Genomic DNA, 17,610 nt, shown 5'->3' on the forward strand with positions numbered 1-17,610 from the left:
TCAAGAGGCAAGAGGATTTGGACCATAGTGCACTATGAGAGATTGGATTTACACTTTTACCATAAACAATTAAATAACTGAAGAAAATATAAGAAAATACAGCTTTGGGACATTAAGCAGTGCATGGTTATGATTCATGAGAAAACGATGACATTCTCTAGAAACTGCCTAAAACAGGTTTTTCAACCTTGTATATTATTGACATTTTGGACCAGATAATGCTTTGTTGTGGGGGCTGCCCCCTGCATTGTTGAGTATTTAGCAGCATCTCTGGCCTTGGCATACTACAGGGAGTAACACGACTCTGGTTATAACAACCTAAAATGTTACCAGATATTGCAAATGTCCACTAGCGACCAAACTCATCTCAGTGTGGGAACATTGGCCTACAGGTAGTCCCCAAGTTGGAGCGGAGAGAATATAAACCCAATCAGGAGATCCAAGCAAATAGGCTGGATTAAGAAGACAGAGGAAGCTCGAAGAGAGTACAAGAGAGCCAAAGAAAGCGTTAGAATCTATCCAGTGTTATACTGGATCTGATCTTCATGTGAGAGGAAAGTATGTGGGCAGGTAAAGGACCACTGGAAATGCACAAGCAGAACAATTCATTGAACTCGCACAGGGCTGGAGATAGCTTTTCTTCCCACCAGCCATAGAAGAAAGATCTTTAACAGATGGGGAAACCTCAGAAAGATGTGACCTTAGTAGAGGGACTAAATTCTCAAATAAAGGCCGCATCTCACATACCCTAAGAAACTTAAAAGCAGAGCAGCTAATTCCGAATGACTTAATTTTGCACTGGTACAAAGCCCAATACTACTTAAAGAAATAAAACAAAATCAATTATTCACAACATGAAATTCACAATGTCAGGCATCCAATTAATGAAACTGAAAAATATTCCTCATGATCAAGAAAAAAGCTTAAATAAAGGTAACAAACTCACAAGTGAGAGAAATTATAGAGTCAGGAGACAAGAACATTTACAAATATAAAAAAACATAAATATGTAACGTACATTCAAGAAGATAAAAAATATGAACATGATGAAGACAGAAATAAGATATAAAACATTAAAAATTAACATGTATAAAGATACAGATAAAAATAAAACTATCCTAAATAGAATTAATAGCAGATTAGATCCTATGTAAGAACCTAAAGAAGACATAGCAATAGAAATGAAGCACAGAGACTAAAGAAAAAGATTGGACATAAATAAAGCCACAATGAGTATTGTATCCTAACATATGTAATTGGATCAAGAATGAAGGGAGGCTCACAGGGGTAGTTTTGGGTTAAAAAAGGGTAGAGAATTTTCAAAATTTGGTTTAAAATTTAAACCCACATGTGCAAGAAGCTAAGCCAAACCTAGTCATAATAAACACAAAGAAAATAATACTAAGTCATATTAAAACCAACGTGTTAAAATCAGTGATGGAGATAAATATCTTAAAAGCACTCAAAGGTTAAAAAAAAAAGGACCTATCAATTACAAAGAAAATAAGCAAAAATTAACAAAGCTTTCTTGTCACACATAATGCAAGCCAGAAGAGAATGTAATATTGTTAAATTACCAGTGGTGAAAAAAATATTCCAGACCATCAACCTGCGTGTTTTCTACGTAGTTAAAAAAAGTCCTCTAAAAATAAAAGTGTAAAAAAAGCTTAATTGGACAAATAAAATCTGAGACAGCTCATTACTAACAGATCGGAATTTCAAGAAGTAGGGAAGAAATTTCTTCACATTAAGGAAAAATACCAGGTAAAAATTTAAATATATACAAATAAGTGATGTGATAAGATTTATAACTATATAATAAATATATTTATTTAAATGTTTTAAAATAATTAAAATAGTTTATTTTGTGAATAAAATATAAGCATATTGTATAGCTTATAACACATAAAAATAAAAATAACATCAAAGAATAGAAGGGCTGAAATGAATGCAAGTTCTTGTTATCTACTTTCTACAGACAGTGGAATTATGTTTAAAGGTAGACTGTAATAAGTTGAAGATTATACTCTGACATTTGGAATATCATTATCAAAGTGATTTGAGTGATAAGACAATAGTGAAAAGCATTTTAAAGAGTCCTCAACCAACTAAAAAGGAAGGTAGAAAAAGAAAAAGAAACAAAGAAATAGAACAGCTGGGAAAGAAATAGCAAGATGGTAGGTTTAAAGACGAGCATATTGATAATTATATTCACCCTAACAGGAATGATATGAAATTCCAGTTTATTGGCATAGATAAAGTTGAATCAAAAACAACAACTGCCTATGAGACCCATTTTAAATATAAATACACCAGTAGGTTAAAAGTAGAAGATTTTTTAAAATTTATTTTTTTGGACTTCATCAAACTTTACTGAAAAAAAAATTTTTTTATTGTTGCTCAAGTACAGTTGTCTCCATTTTCCCCACACCACTCCCCCCACCCCACCCATCCCCCCCTCACACCCTTGATCCTACCACCTTTGGCTTTGTCCATGGGTTCTTTATACAAGTTCCTTGATGACCCTTCCCCTTTTCAGCCCCTTTAGTTACTTGTTATTCCCTCCCCCCTCCCCTTTAGTTACTGTCAGTTTACTCTTTATTTCAATGTCTCTGGTTATATTTTGCTTATTCATTTGTTTTGTTTATTAGGTTCCACTTATAGTTGAGATCATATGATATTTATCTTTCACCCCCTGGCTTATTTACTTAGCATAATGCTCTTCAGATCTATCCATGCTGTTGCAAATGGTAGGAGCTCCTTCTTTCTCTCTGCTGCGTAGTATTCCATTGTATAAATGTACCATAGTTTTTTGATCCACTCATTTGCTGATGGGCACTTAGGATGCATCCAACACTTGACTATTGAAAATCGTGCTATGAACATTGGGGTGCACAAGATCTTTCGAATTGGCGTTTTGGGATTCTTAGGGTATAATCCCAGCAGGGGAATTGCTAGGTCAAAAGGTCATTTCATTTTTAGTTTTTTGAGGAAATTCCATACTATTTTCCACAGTGGCTGCACCAGCTGCACCAGTCTTCATTCCCATCACAGTGTACTAGGATTCCCTTTTCTCCACAGCCTTGCCAGCACTTATTGTTTGTTGACTTGTTTATGATAGCCATTCTCACTGGTATTAAGTGATATATCATTGTGGTTTTAATTTGCATCTCTCTGGTGGCTAGTGATGCTGAGCATCCTTTCATATGTCTCTGGGTCCTCTGTATGTCCTCCTTGGAGAAGCCTCTGCTCGGACACTTTGCCCATTTCTTAATTGGGTTGTTTGTCTTCCTAAAGTGAAGTTGTGTAAGTTCTTTATATATTTTGGAGATCAAACCCTTGTCCAACGAATCATTTGCAAATACATTTCCCCATACTGTTGGTTCCCTGTTAATTTTGCTGATGTTTTCTTTAGCCATGTAGAAGCTTTTTTAAGTTGATGAAGTCCTATTTGTTTATTCTTTCCTTTACAGTCCTTGCTCTAGGGGACATACTGGTGAAAATATTACTGTATGAAATATCTGAGATTTTTCTGCCCATGTTCTCCTTTAGGACTTTTATTGTGTCACAGCTTATATTTAGTTCTTTTATACACCCTGAATTTTTTTTTTGTGTATGGTCTAAAGGGGTGGTGGACTTTCATTTTTTTGCATGTAGCTGTCCAAGGCTCCCAACACAATTTGTCGAAGAGGCTGTTTTTACTCCATTTTAAGCTTCTGCCCCTTTGTCGAACATTAATTGCCCATAGAGACATGGGTTTATTTCTGGGGTCTCTATTTGGTTCCATTGATCTATGGTCTGTTCTTATGCCAGTACCAGACTGTTTTGATTACAGTGGCCTTGTAATATACCTTGATATCTAGTATTGTGATCCTTCCTACCTTGTTCTCCTTTCTCAAAATTGCTGCAGCTATTCATGGTTGTTTGTGGTTCCATAAAATTTTTGAAATGTTTGTTCTATATCTGTGAAATATGTCATTGGCATTTTAATAAGGATTACATTGAATCTATAAATTGTTTTCAGTAGTACAGACATTTTTATGATGTTAATTCTTCCAATCCATGAACATGGTATCTGCTACCATTTGTTTGTGTCTTCCTTAATTTCTTTTTTCAGTGTTATGTAGTTTTCTGAGTATAGGTCTTTTACGTCCTTGGTTAGGTTTATTCCTAGGTGCTTTATTTTTCCTGTTGCGATATCAAATGTAATTATTTTCCTGATTTCTGTTTCTGATATTTTGTTGTTGGTGTACAAAAATGCCTTCAATTTTTCAATATTGACTTTGTATCCTGCTGTTTTGCCAAATTCACTTATTAGGTTGAGTAGTTTTTCAGTGGAGTATATAGGATTTTCTATTACACTGCTATGTCATCTGCGAACAATGAAAGTTTTGCTTCCTCCTTTCCAATTTGGATGCTTATTTATTTTTCTTGTCTGATCACTGTGGCTAGGACTTCCAATACTATGTTGAATGGAAGTTGTAAAAGTGGACATCCTTGTATTGTTCCTGAAGAGATATCATGAAAATACTCAGCAAAAAAGGCCAAATTGAATATATTAATGTCAGACAAAGTAGATTTCTGAGCTAAGAATATTACCAGTGAAAAGATAAACATAAATTATACTGATGGGGTCAATTCATAAAGAAGATATAACCATCCTAAATGTGAATACACCTAATTAAAACAAGAAGCTTCAAAATACATGGTGGGGGTACAAGTAAAAGGAGAAATATACAATTATACAAGTAGAGTTGGAAGTAGATAAAACTTTTTCTTAGTAAATGATAAAACAGCTAGTGAAAACAATAAAGAAGATTTGAGTAATACTATCAACCACTCTCCTTCTTGAACAAAAACCAACAAAAGTCCTCCAAATAATAGCAAGTTAAACCTAGTAATATATAAAATGATTACAGCATGACTGAATGATTAATATTTGAAAATTAATCTATTTCATCATATTAACAGACAAAAAAGAACAGAACATCTGCTTATCTGACTCGATATAAGAAAAGCATGTCACAAAACTCAAAATCATTATTTATTAAAATTTTCAGCAAACTAGGACTAGACACAAACTCCCTCAGTTTGATAAAGGGCATTTTTGAAAATGCTACAAATAACATCATATACTTTTTTTAAGAAACTGGAGTTTGCAGATTATAAAAATATAATCTACTCACAATATATCTTCAATATTTTACTCCAAATAAATGACTTAATGAAGTTGTTACAAACACTCTATGTGGCTTGAGATTTAAATGACTGTCACACATAATTAAGGTTCCCTGGAGTCAGTACTTCAAAGGATAAGAGGTCTTTTAGGAAATGACTCAGCTTGAAAGAAAAGAGAATGCTGGCACAGAAGTTTACCTTTGTTTGTTTTAACAGCAGAATAAAGGTAAGGCCAACTCTTGTAGATTTTATTTTTTTTGTCCAAAGTTCAACAGCTGAAAAACTCTGCCCTCAACCACTTGACTTGGGGTGACGAACACACAATACAGTGTACAGATGATGTGTAGTAGACTTGTGCACATGAAACCTATACACCTTTGTTAATCAGTATCACCCCAATAATTTTAATAAAAAAGAATTACTATGGAAGAAAAGTACTACCCTCCCACATCAAACAGAAAAACTGGTATATTTATGCATAGTCTGAATGGCTATCATGTCCTGTCTCTGGCAAATTCACTTATCCTCCAAGAAGTAAGTGAAAAAGTAGTTTTTGTCTATAAAAACTTATGTAGAACATCATGAAAACTGTTCCTTAAAGGCACAAGTGCTCATTAGAGACCTATTTGAAGAACTTTTGCATAAATATTAATTCGGGGTCTCTCTGATTTTTTTGCATCAAATTAAAACAAATCAAAAGTGTGAAAAAAACATCTAAGGTACACAATAGGACAGCAGTGAACCTGTCCAGGGAAAATAAGTAGAATAAAAAGAAAAACTTAAAATATCATCTGTTATGAAATAGTGTAGAATAAAAGCAGTCTTCATACTTCATTAATCTCTGAGAGCATCATTTTCTCAGAGCATGTATAGCAATTGAGTACACAATGTGGACTTGATTCATTAAGAAATGATTAATTGATGCCCACTAATTAATTGATTGATTAGAAATATAGTAACACATTTAACTTGTGAAATCATTAAGAGCTTCTGAACCCAATTGCTTATAAATGCAATTTAAACAAAATTTATTCAGAAGACTCTGTTATCCTTAGGCTCCCTCACCCATACAATATAATTCTCCAATAATTCTTTACTAGCAAGATTTTGCTGTAGTTTGATAAGCAACTGCTTTTTTTATGGTGAAGCAGTCTGCTAAGAATGAAATAATATTGAACAATTCACTCAGAGTATATTACATGTCTAGATAGTTGGGAAAGGTTTAGTCATTGTAAATAAGTATCTCTTGGACACATTTACTCATACTTGTGGTAGAATGTGTATATTTTTAAATTTGTTTGCAAACTACCCAATTTTTTAGGACAATAATAGACATTAAACTAATATAGTTTTAGGATTTCCTGATATATTTCTGAGAATATATTCTACATCATAAAATAGAGTAAAGCAATTTTTTTCCTCTTGTTCAATACATTTTAAACATTTTACATGTTTTGTAAATCATATAAAAATAGTGTTTAAATATAACCTTTTTATTTAAATGTATTTTTATATGAGCAAAAAAAAAGACTAAAGAAAGCAAAACTTTTGAAATGGCATTTTAAGCATGTCAAGCAGGATGCTCCTAAACAGAATACAAAAAAAAAATTGTAACATCAGTAGGTATCTGTGCACCATTGCTCCTGTTCTGACTTCCAGGGAGTCTATTCAGCCTTTGACAACTGAAGAATCACTTCACCTCCAAATAAAGTCGCAGTGGAGCTCAAAATTGTAAGATATATTTAGCTTCATGAAAGGGCTATGTTGAGCCACATGTTGTTTCAGAGTTTGGTGGTAACAGGAAAACACCAGGGAATATATTTAGGAAAGATATCCTGAAGTTGCACTAAGAGACTACAGCAAACAAAACAGAAACAGGTGGGTATCATCCTCAATGCCAAGTGATATGGGGATTCTGCCGATCACCACTTTCTCTCTTTCTCCTCACACACACACACAGTTCTCTCAGCATGAGAGCTACTTTATTAAAAGCTTGTAGCTGTCTTGTTAAAAAAAACGAACCACATATATTTTGAACTTTCAGGAACATATTAAAGAAGCAAGGGAATTGTTAAATTGATGTACTCTTAGGCATTATGTTTTCTGTTGCTTCCACTATTAATCATTACAGTTGATCTTGACCCTCAGGCAATGTGGAGTCAGGAGCAATGACCTTCGCATAGTGGCAAATCCACATATAATGTTCGATTCCCCACAAAACTTAGTTATCCATTGCTATCCATAGAGGACTGGTTTCTATGCTAATACTGCAATTCACAAATACTGGTATCTGCTATATAAGATAGCTTAGATCAATGCATATAGTTCACCACCCCATCCATGGACTCACAACTGCAGATGGAAAAATAGTACATATAGTTTTTATGGAAAAAACCTGCACATAAGTGGACCCATGAATGTTTAAGACCATGTTGTTCAAGGATCAAGTGCATATTGCTTCTGATTTATATAAATTGGGCTAAGAAAAACATTACACAATAAAAACCAAGTTTCAGAATAGACGAACAACGGCAAAGAATGTTTCTGTGCATGATCTGTGTAGAACCTCCCAGAGGAAAAAAATATTTTCTAGTTTAATAGAAATATGGTAGAAAATTCTACACAAAGAAACTTCATAATTTTTCTCTGGAGAATAAGAGGGGGAGGCACAAAAATCATAGGCTTTTAGGTTATGAAAGATATGATTTGTTCCATAAAACACTTGCCTAACCTCACAACATTGGGCTAAAGAGTGTGGCTTTAATCCAACTCATTAATACCTAAAGGAAAACTTCAACTGGATTTTGTTGGATAATTTATCTGCCTTTTGTGTTCCTCCATAATGCCCATGTCAATGATTGACTTAAAAGAGCATTTTGAAATGCCCATGAAGTATTTAATGAGCTCACAGTAACTAAATAGTCCTCAGGCTGTCCACCTAATAAAAGAGAAGGAAATCAAAGAAGAACAATCATAGCTTTAATGTGACTCAGTGCCTTCAGTTTACTGGATCTCCAGATTTGGGGGGAGGACAACAGAGAATTTGGGGTAAATATAGACTACTGTCTGTTCATGTAAGTGGAGTGTCATTTTTTTTCCTTTTTTTAATCAGGAAAATTCTAACAATAATTAATGACTCCTAAAAAGTAGGAAAAGTTTATATGTATGAATAAGCTGAACATATTAAGGATCTTAAGATGGTTTGAATGTGGTTATAGGAAATAGGACAGGAAGTTAATGGTGGTATGGGAAATATGAAAAACATTTCATTAATTTCTACATGCATTGATACTGAACATACAGGTTGAAGTCCTATGAATAACTACTGAGATAACTGATCCTTGATGTGGTTCTGGGTGGAACAAAATATTATACTAGGGGGGGGAAAAAGCAAGACTTTTCTTCAGTTTTCAATCTGGTCCCTTATTCTTCTGAGATAATCCTTAATAATGCCGTGTGTGGGAATGGTGTGTGGAATTCTGGCAGTGGAAGCTGAATGTGACTGTTAAAGCCTGTTCAACCCTATTCTTTCCAGCGAACTTATTCTCTTCTGGCTGTATGAATATTGTCACAAGAATAATGTATTCACATGAGATAAATTCTGAATCTTAACTATAAGAAAATTATTTCTCTCTATACTAATGACATTTTATTAACATTCAAAGATAGCTTCATAATAAAATGCATATACAGTAGGAGAGGATAAACAGTATCACATATACATTTGGGTAATTGGGAAGTTTTCAATGAACTGTAAATAAGCTATGGTTTGTGTCTTTCTTGGTACTGATTTTAATATTTTAAAAATTAAAAAAAGAAATATAAAATGCATCTATAATTTTTTTACTGTTACCTGAAACACATATAAGAGAGAGTACAGGGTCCAAATAGACAGGGAATGATGAAGAAACCGAAGTGGTTCAGCCAAATGAGGTTGAGGAGTCTTGACTTCTTCTGAGACCACGAGTCTCTGGAGAGAGGCCCTTAGAACAAAACAGGAACAACTTTGTGCATTTAAAAAAGACAAAGTGTTCATTTCCCACGTTAGGGCAGAATGATTTTCCCTGACTCCTGATTTCCATGAGCGCGGGTGAATCAATCTAATCCTGGGGCTCGGCCTTAGAGACCCTAGTCCAATATCAGGCTTATTTGGTATTAAAGTCAGCATTTGTTTTGCCATCTGCCTACTACTTTGTTTCCCTATTGCTTCTGAAGCTGGGGAGGAAAACAGAAAGTAAAAAAATGGTACAAAGTAGTTTGACCAAAGATCTACTTTGGTCTGAAAGCAAAAGCAGAAAGCCCTGACATTGAGAAACAACAAACCAATACAAAAATTCATTGTTTTCTTTAATCATTAAGTACTTTTCCAAAATCTGTTTAACTAAACGTGACCTGTAGGAGTTACAAATAAATACTAGTTATTGCTTGAACAGAGGCCTCATGTTCTCTGTGCCATTTCTTCTTGTTTTCTCTGTGTAGCATGACCTTCCTCCCAGAATCTAACCTATCTTTTATGTCCTATATTAAGTATTTTAGTATTCATATAGATTTCCTTCATCCCCTCCCTCAGCTAGAAGTGGATTATTCCACAAAAACTTCGCTGAACTTTGTTATTCTTTCCTATTCCACTTTGTACTTTTTGTTTGTTTATAAATATATATTTTTCTCCTATTAGGTTAGAATCTCTTGAAGGAAGAAACTGAAACCTATTCAATTTTGCAATCTCCAGTATTGAGTACAAATAATTGGGAACAATACATGCACAGAAACTATGTGTTGATACCAATTGAATATATACAATCTATATTTGTCACATGATGGAATAATGCTGTGTTTGCGAGGATATTGTGATAGTGAAACAAGGAATGCTTTTCTATGAGGAAAAAAATAAAAACATCACTTCAAACAATGCCAGACCATCTGAAGAAATATTTTCTCAAGATATGTATTTCTCATCAATATCTCCAGCTGTATTAGGGAAGATTAACCTGCAAATTTCTGTCATTCTGCATTTTGTAGAGTGTAACTGATTAGTTTCTATTCTCATCTTTCCTATAGTCATTTAATTCTCCCAGAAGTATTTTTGGATAGTAAATCATATTGTGATATAAAGATATCTGAGTGAATCAGTTCCTGGACTTACATAAATGTAAAATCTGATTATGATTAGTTATATTAGCAGTAATAAATATACAGCAATACGTTCTTCCTATTGATATAATTAAATAGGCCACAGGAAAGCAATACTTAAAATTAACATCTCAAGAAATAATACTATAAAAGTCAAAAGAAAAATATAACTATTTTTTCTCAGATAATCGTTTATGTAATTTAGTATATGCCCACCCTGACCACTCATTAGACAAAATTAATCAGCTGACTTGAAAACAAACAAAACATACATACAAACATGTTTTAGTTAATGTTCTCTTTTTTCCATTGATATTTTAAATTATTTAATTTATTTACTTATATATTTTAGTTCAAAGGAGCTCTGTTCACATAAAATTTTAAAAACTATAATTCTGGGAAACTAGAATTGGACAAATAGCACAACAACCAAAGGAATGATGTAGTAACCCGAGGTTAACCTTGTAATATCTCTCTTAACTTCTGCCAGTCATAAATTTGAATTACCAGTCCATGTTTGACATTTTACTATTCACGTCTTCATTTTTCCCTTGCTTTAATGGAGCCATGCATCTATTTTCCATAGTTATTTGGGCATGAGTCAGGTGACTTATTATTATGCAAATGAAATAAAGCATTTCATCCCAATGTCAGATAACTTCCCAAGCTTTCGTCATAGGCAGAGAATGCCAGACATGGCTGCTATCGTATCTGGTAACACCATGGAGACAACTCCTAGACTAAAGCAACTAGAAAGGGTATGGGTTTGAATATAACTCTCTAGTCAAGGGTTTGGCTTTACTTTGATTGTGTTTTCTTTTCTGCCACAATTTAGTATTTTTTACTTACATCATAGTCATTTGGGTTGTGGAAACACAATTCATATTTTTAAGAATAGATTTTCATATCATCCAGGTAGCACTAGTTTTTGTTCACAAAGAATCAGCTAAAACTTTCTTCTCAAGGTAAGAAGAGGCACGGTAATTTTTCATTCATTCATCAATTCTTTAATTTACCTTATAAAATTAATGGAAAGAGCGAAGATGAAAGACATATCTGTCATAGAAGGTTGGTAGTTTAAGAAGACTGATGTGTCACTGTTAACCTATTTTGCTGATGATGAGAAAAAAAGACAGTTATGGTTAGATAAAAGATTTGGGGGCAATGCCATTGCCTCAGGGTGGCAGAAGTTGTCCCTCTAAAGAACAAGTTTTTGCTTCAAAATACAGGAATGAATGATTCAACACGAACTTGGCTATGACATTCAAAGAAATTCATCCCAAGCTTTGAGCAAATAAGCAGGAGGTTCTAGGATGACAGTGGATTAGAATTTGAGCAGTCAGTCAGTGACATTATAACTTTGGGTGATGAGTCTTTTTAGAATAGAAATTTAGCTAAAGGTTGAGTCATCAGGAATGGAATAACTTAGAAAACTTGATGGTTGAACTTAATGCAAGTTTTGGGGCCATGGCTTGACTAACTGAGGAGAAGATATGTTCATTTCCAGCAAAGAATTTCAGCGTGAACAATAATCCAAGACGGAAGGCACTGAGTTGAGGGCACTGGGAGACTCAGCAGGTTGGAGTGACCACTACCACCCTACCATCACATATATAGCAATATCCGAAATTCCAGTCCGCACTTGATGCCTAGTCAGGACAAGAGTTACCCTATAATGAAGTTCATCAGTGATTATAATTGAACAGGGCTGGGTTAGGCAAAATTAAAAAGGTGTTGGCAAACACTCATGCCATTCATATCACAATTTGTCTGGTCACACTAGTTGCCCTTTAATTTTTTTTTTAATACACCAGGATCTTTCATTGGTTAATCAAAGAGAGTGTCCTGACCTGAAAATAAGGCAAGTGATCAGAAATAAAGGAACATAATTGTAGCTGGAAAGTTTTGAATAATCACATGTGGATATTAGACAAATGGTCTAATTTGTAGATATTTATTTAGATGAGCTTTTGCGTATATGTATTTTTTCACTTTATCTGTGCAAAGCTGTGGTGAGGTAGTCTATATATGAGTCCTGTGGGAGTGAAGAGATAGAAAGGAAGGCACTGAACCTGTTATTTTACTTCTGTAAAGGGCTTTGCTCTCACAGAAGACTTGCTGACAGTGAGGGCATGCATACACAGGGCTCCTTTGGGACCATGGGGACTAAGAGAAAAGCAGAAAGATATTCCCACTATTTATATATGAGCCAATGCATATCTTCTGAGTCACAGTGAGGCTAGTACAGTGATGTGAAAATTTTAAGTTTTTGCCAATTTTCAGAAAAGAAGCAGCTGTGGAATAGGTAAGTGCTCAACACACAAAAGTAAGAAGAGCATCTAGCAGCATTCAGCTGGAGCAGAATTGCTCTGTGTAAGCATATCGGTGGTACACACTGTTTACTTCTGCTTACTTAAGAAGAGAAGAATGAATAAGAAACATTCAAAAACACTATCTTGTTTTTATCAGTATTGTTCTTCAACTTAGTTTCTCAACTTGCCATTAATTTCTATGAGTCATGTATTAGGTTCTTATTTTATAATACCTTGTCTGAGATCTCAAAATTAGTGAGGCAAGGTTTCTCAGTTGTAGTCCCTGCATGACCATAAAGCCAGAATTGCCTGGGCTTAAATGTTAATGACTCTCCTTTCACTTTCAAAAATGACCCAGTTCAAACAATAAATTACCCTTCCATGGACCATTTGTCTCCCATCCTAGATAAACTGAATCAAAATACATGTGACTGGCATTGGGGCCAGGAATCTATATTCTAAACAAATGTGTGGCCAATCTTTATGCAAACAGTGAAACTGGGATTTCAGCCTAAGACTCTCCAAATCCAAAGCCCATGAGAGTTTTATTACACAAATCAACGCTAGGAAGGATGTCTATAATTTGTTGGTATGGAATTTCAAAATATAGAAGTTAATGTTTTTACATTGTTTACATTTATGTTTTTAATAGTAATCTAAAGCCTCAAACAAGATTAGATATGTTTGGAATGAAATGCTAGAAGCTCTCCTATACCAGCAAAATAGATATTTTATATAGTTTGCTCATATAAATTTTCCTACAATAATTCATAAATATGTGTATATGACAGACCAAGTTATGACTCATATAAAAGTGATTCATGTTTATTAAGTATATTTTATATTTCTTTTGTATTAAGAACTGAAGGGAATAAAGGACTAGGGATAAGGAGTTGACTATTACTTTCTCTATTAATTTATTTCATCACCAGTAAAATTTCTTTGAACCACTCATTTCTTATGTAGTATATTGAGATAAATAAAATCTCCCAAGTAAGTATACTATGAAAAGTTGAAACTTAGTACTATCTCTAAATAAAGAAAATTCATTAAAACTCATTAAGAAAAAGTGTGCATTCTTTGGAATAATTTTGAATACGGCCCTAGCCTTCCATCATTTAACTTTCTATTGTTTTGGTAGCATATGTTTCCTGGATTTGCTTCTTGGTTTCTCTCCCTTTCCTTAATATTATCCAAAATTTACAGAGCTTCAAATTTCAGTATCCAAACTAGACTAATTATCACGGTCCAGCAGATGGTGTGATCCAAATGGTATGTCACCAAAGCTGCATTACTATCTTTTCAGACCAGGCAGGCCAAGAGAGCAGCATTTCCTCATACTTTTCCGCTGTGAGTCTTTACCTTAAGGGTGCTGGTGAGAAGCAGAGGACCAGCAGCAGAGGGAAGCCTTTTCTTGTACATTGGGACATAAACCAGGAAATTCATGCCTCCCTGAAAGTCCAGCTGCCAGGGACCCTTGCATCTGCTCAGGAACCTCCGCTAGCTGGTTTGTTGCAGGAATAATGTGGAAAACCTGCCTGATTTGCTAACACTGGTAGATCTAGAGGTGAACTGCTCATATGAACTGAACGGGTCCCAATACATGGGCTTGGAATGAAAATGTCTTCCCCTTGTATATATCTGGGAAAAAAAACTGAGAACAGAGAAGCCCATCTCTGAGGACCTAGTACAAAGTATAGGAGTCTACTAAATGAATGACTAAATAAACAAACAGATAAATAAATTCAAAGCAGTATGTATGTGTGTGTATTCTGTCCAGAAGGTATACGGCCATGTAATATGAAAAATACAGACACTTATTGAAGGATATATAAGATACAATAAACATCATACTTAGGAAAATGATGTCATAGTCCCCTTCAAAGTAGGCCCCTTGGGACCTCACACAATTCTTTCAATTGCTATCAGCTGCCCTGTCATATTTTACTGAATCTCATCAATGGTCTTAAATCTCTTCCCTCTCAAAGGTGATTTTAGTTTGGGGAAAAGCCAGAAGTCACAGGGTGACAAATATGTGCTGTAGTGGGGCTGAGTCACTGGGATGATTTGATGTTTTGCCTAAGAACTCTGCAAGATATGTGATGCATGAGGGGGCAGGTTGTTATGACGAAGCTGCCAATCACCCGTTACCCATAGCTGCAGCCTTCTGAATCATCTAAATAGTTTCTGCAGAGGAGTGTTTAAGTTAAATGCAAAATTTTATGCAGATTTGTTGCTGTACTCACTCAGTCATTTTTGAATGCGATGGCCACATAGTACACATGCTCTACCATCCCCACTGACTAGTACAGTGAAGTCGTCATGGTCACCAATGTCCATTCCAGTCCACTCTCTTTGGCTGCCAGGTTACATCGATGCCACACAAACCATTCTTGTCATATTAAAAATGGCTGGACTTTTTTGGACAGAGTGTGTATATAGAGAGAGAGAGAGAGAGAGAGAGAGCGAGAGGAGAGAGAGAAAGAGAGCATGCAAGCTACTGCTAAGAACAAATTAAAATCCTAGAATATCATAATATCAAATGGACAAAGAAATTCATAGTTGAGGACTTAAGAAAGGAAATAAAAACAGAAATAAAGATTTGTAGGAAAAATCATGGAAACTAGTTATTTAAATATTAAAAATTACAAAGAGATAAAAGGGAAAGATAAAGGAAAAATAGTTACTGAAAGTTTAGTATTTATTATTATAAATATTTTTCTAATAATTTAAAATTATTATTTCTGAGACTACCTCATAATAAAATGTATTGATATTTATGCTCCAGATACTTCTGATTTTCTAAAGAGAAAATTTTGCAAACTTAACTAAAGAGAGGCCTCATTATTTGTGAAGAAAGAAAAACCCAAAACATTAAATTTCTCATCTGTAGCACTGCAAGCTAGAAAATGATGAATTAATGACTAAAGATTTTAAATAAAAGAAATATAAAATAAATTATTATCCTTATGATTTACTGGCTATGTGATAAAAGTTCAACTAATTGAGTACATTGCTCTCAGGATGCTATAAAACTGGTTTAATTTTGGTTCAAAAGACTTCATTGACATCATGTAAATATGGACTAAATGTTATAAAAACAAATATGAAAAAATGTTTAAAGTTAAAGAAAGGTGTGAAGGCATGCAATGTCAGATGATATGAAGTCAGATGACTGAGATTCACAAATCAACAAAATTATATCTTAATAAGTAGGCAAGCAGGAAGAAATTGAAAATGAATAGTTTATGGCAAATGTAAAGTACACTAACTGACAATGGAAATAAACAATTTCACAGAAAGATTGTTACTTAAGGAAAATATAAAAAGTTACCATGAAGTTCTATTGACTTGCAATTAGTAAAAATACATGAACGAAAAGTTTTGTGATTACCATAATATTTGAAATGTTTAAAGGTATAACCCACGTACTAATATTCTGCATAAGGGCCATTTAGGGCCACATATTGACCCAAATAGATTTTTTGATATTCTACTTTTACATCTTTTCTGGCAGTAATGTTCTAAATCTTTCATGTTTAATGGTCTGAAATCATGTTTACTACTTCATTTTTTTAAAGATTAGCAAGTAATACCTACAACATAGTAAGAACTCAGTATGTCCTTATGTTTGAAGAAAATAATAAGTTCTGAAAAACAGAACACTGAATTAAATGTTACACCTAGACTTCCCAAATTCTCTTACCTTATAACTTCATGGAGAACAGCTATAGATGCTACCACCATTTCCTATTCTACTATGTAGGTTGGTGGGTACAAAAACAAATACTAGTTATTTACTTTCCAAAAGTTTTTTTTCTTTAAAGATTTAGTACAATATATTTTTGTTACTCACCAAAGTGCTGGGAAATAGGTATAAAATAAAGACTCTAAAGTCTAACTCTATTGAGTTAGAGACCTGAGATCAAGTCTTAGATTATATATCCTTTATTAGCTTCATGACCTTGGAAAATTAATAACCTCTTAACATTTAACTTTTTTAATGTTAATGTGGCTAATAATTCTTACTTTGTAAAGACATTGTGGTTAATATATAAAAGAAGGTAGAATCGTGTCTGACACTTGATAAGTGATTAAAAATGGACTTTTTTCAGCAGTTTCAACAGATAATTCTCAAGAAGTGTTGAATGAGTTTTGTCTCATATGACAATGAGTGCTATAGTTAATGGGGACTTGTGTTTGAAACAATGCTGGCACTCCGTCTAGACTCAGAGATTTGCATGGGTCTGTGAAGCAGTGTGGCAATATGCATGCAACATCTTTCTTATTTTTGTTGAAAAAGTTGTTTGACTTGTTCAGGGTGATCCAGCACTATCATAATTAGAATTAAACTCTCTTGACTTCGGATTTTGCAAACATGCAGTATGGAACAATATTTTTGTTGAGACAGAGACTTTATCAATGTAGCTGGAAATGATGGACATGTAAGAGAAAATTGATATTGTATTTTTGAAGACAGGTGAGTACATGTGACATAAGAGAAACCTAAAAGAAAACAGTGTGCTTGTTATTGATGGAGTTTAAAGTCTATTATAGCTAGTGACATTGTATAAATCTTGATAAAATAAATGCATTTTTACAGTTATTTCTATAGTTATCCTTTTCAAGAAATAATTGAAGTAATATGTTTAAGTAAAGGAAATTGGTGAGAACCTGACATGAGCTTACATACTGGTAGTTGCATTCAAATATAAATAATGGTAAAATAAATAACATTTTTTTCTTTTAATTTTAGTTTTGTAATTGGGCTGGTGAAATCTTAATATAGACCTTCCTTAGCATACATATACAACTTCAAAGTTTTTTCAACCTTACATTTTTTAGGCCAATATTAAATGTTATTGTACTTTTTCCATTGCCATCTATCCCCCTTATACTCTTTCCACCTCCAACCTCCAACAATCACCACACTGCTGTCTGTGTCCCTGAGTCCTTTTTTTTCTTAATACTTCTACTCCCCCACCTCAAG

Source organism: Pteronotus mesoamericanus, unplaced genomic scaffold (genome assembly GCF_021234165.1).
Source record: "Pteronotus mesoamericanus isolate MK-2021 breed Mesoamerican mustached bat unplaced genomic scaffold, CSHL_Meso_final contig_291, whole genome shotgun sequence".
Classification (NCBI taxonomy): Eukaryota; Metazoa; Chordata; class Mammalia; order Chiroptera; family Mormoopidae; genus Pteronotus; species Pteronotus mesoamericanus.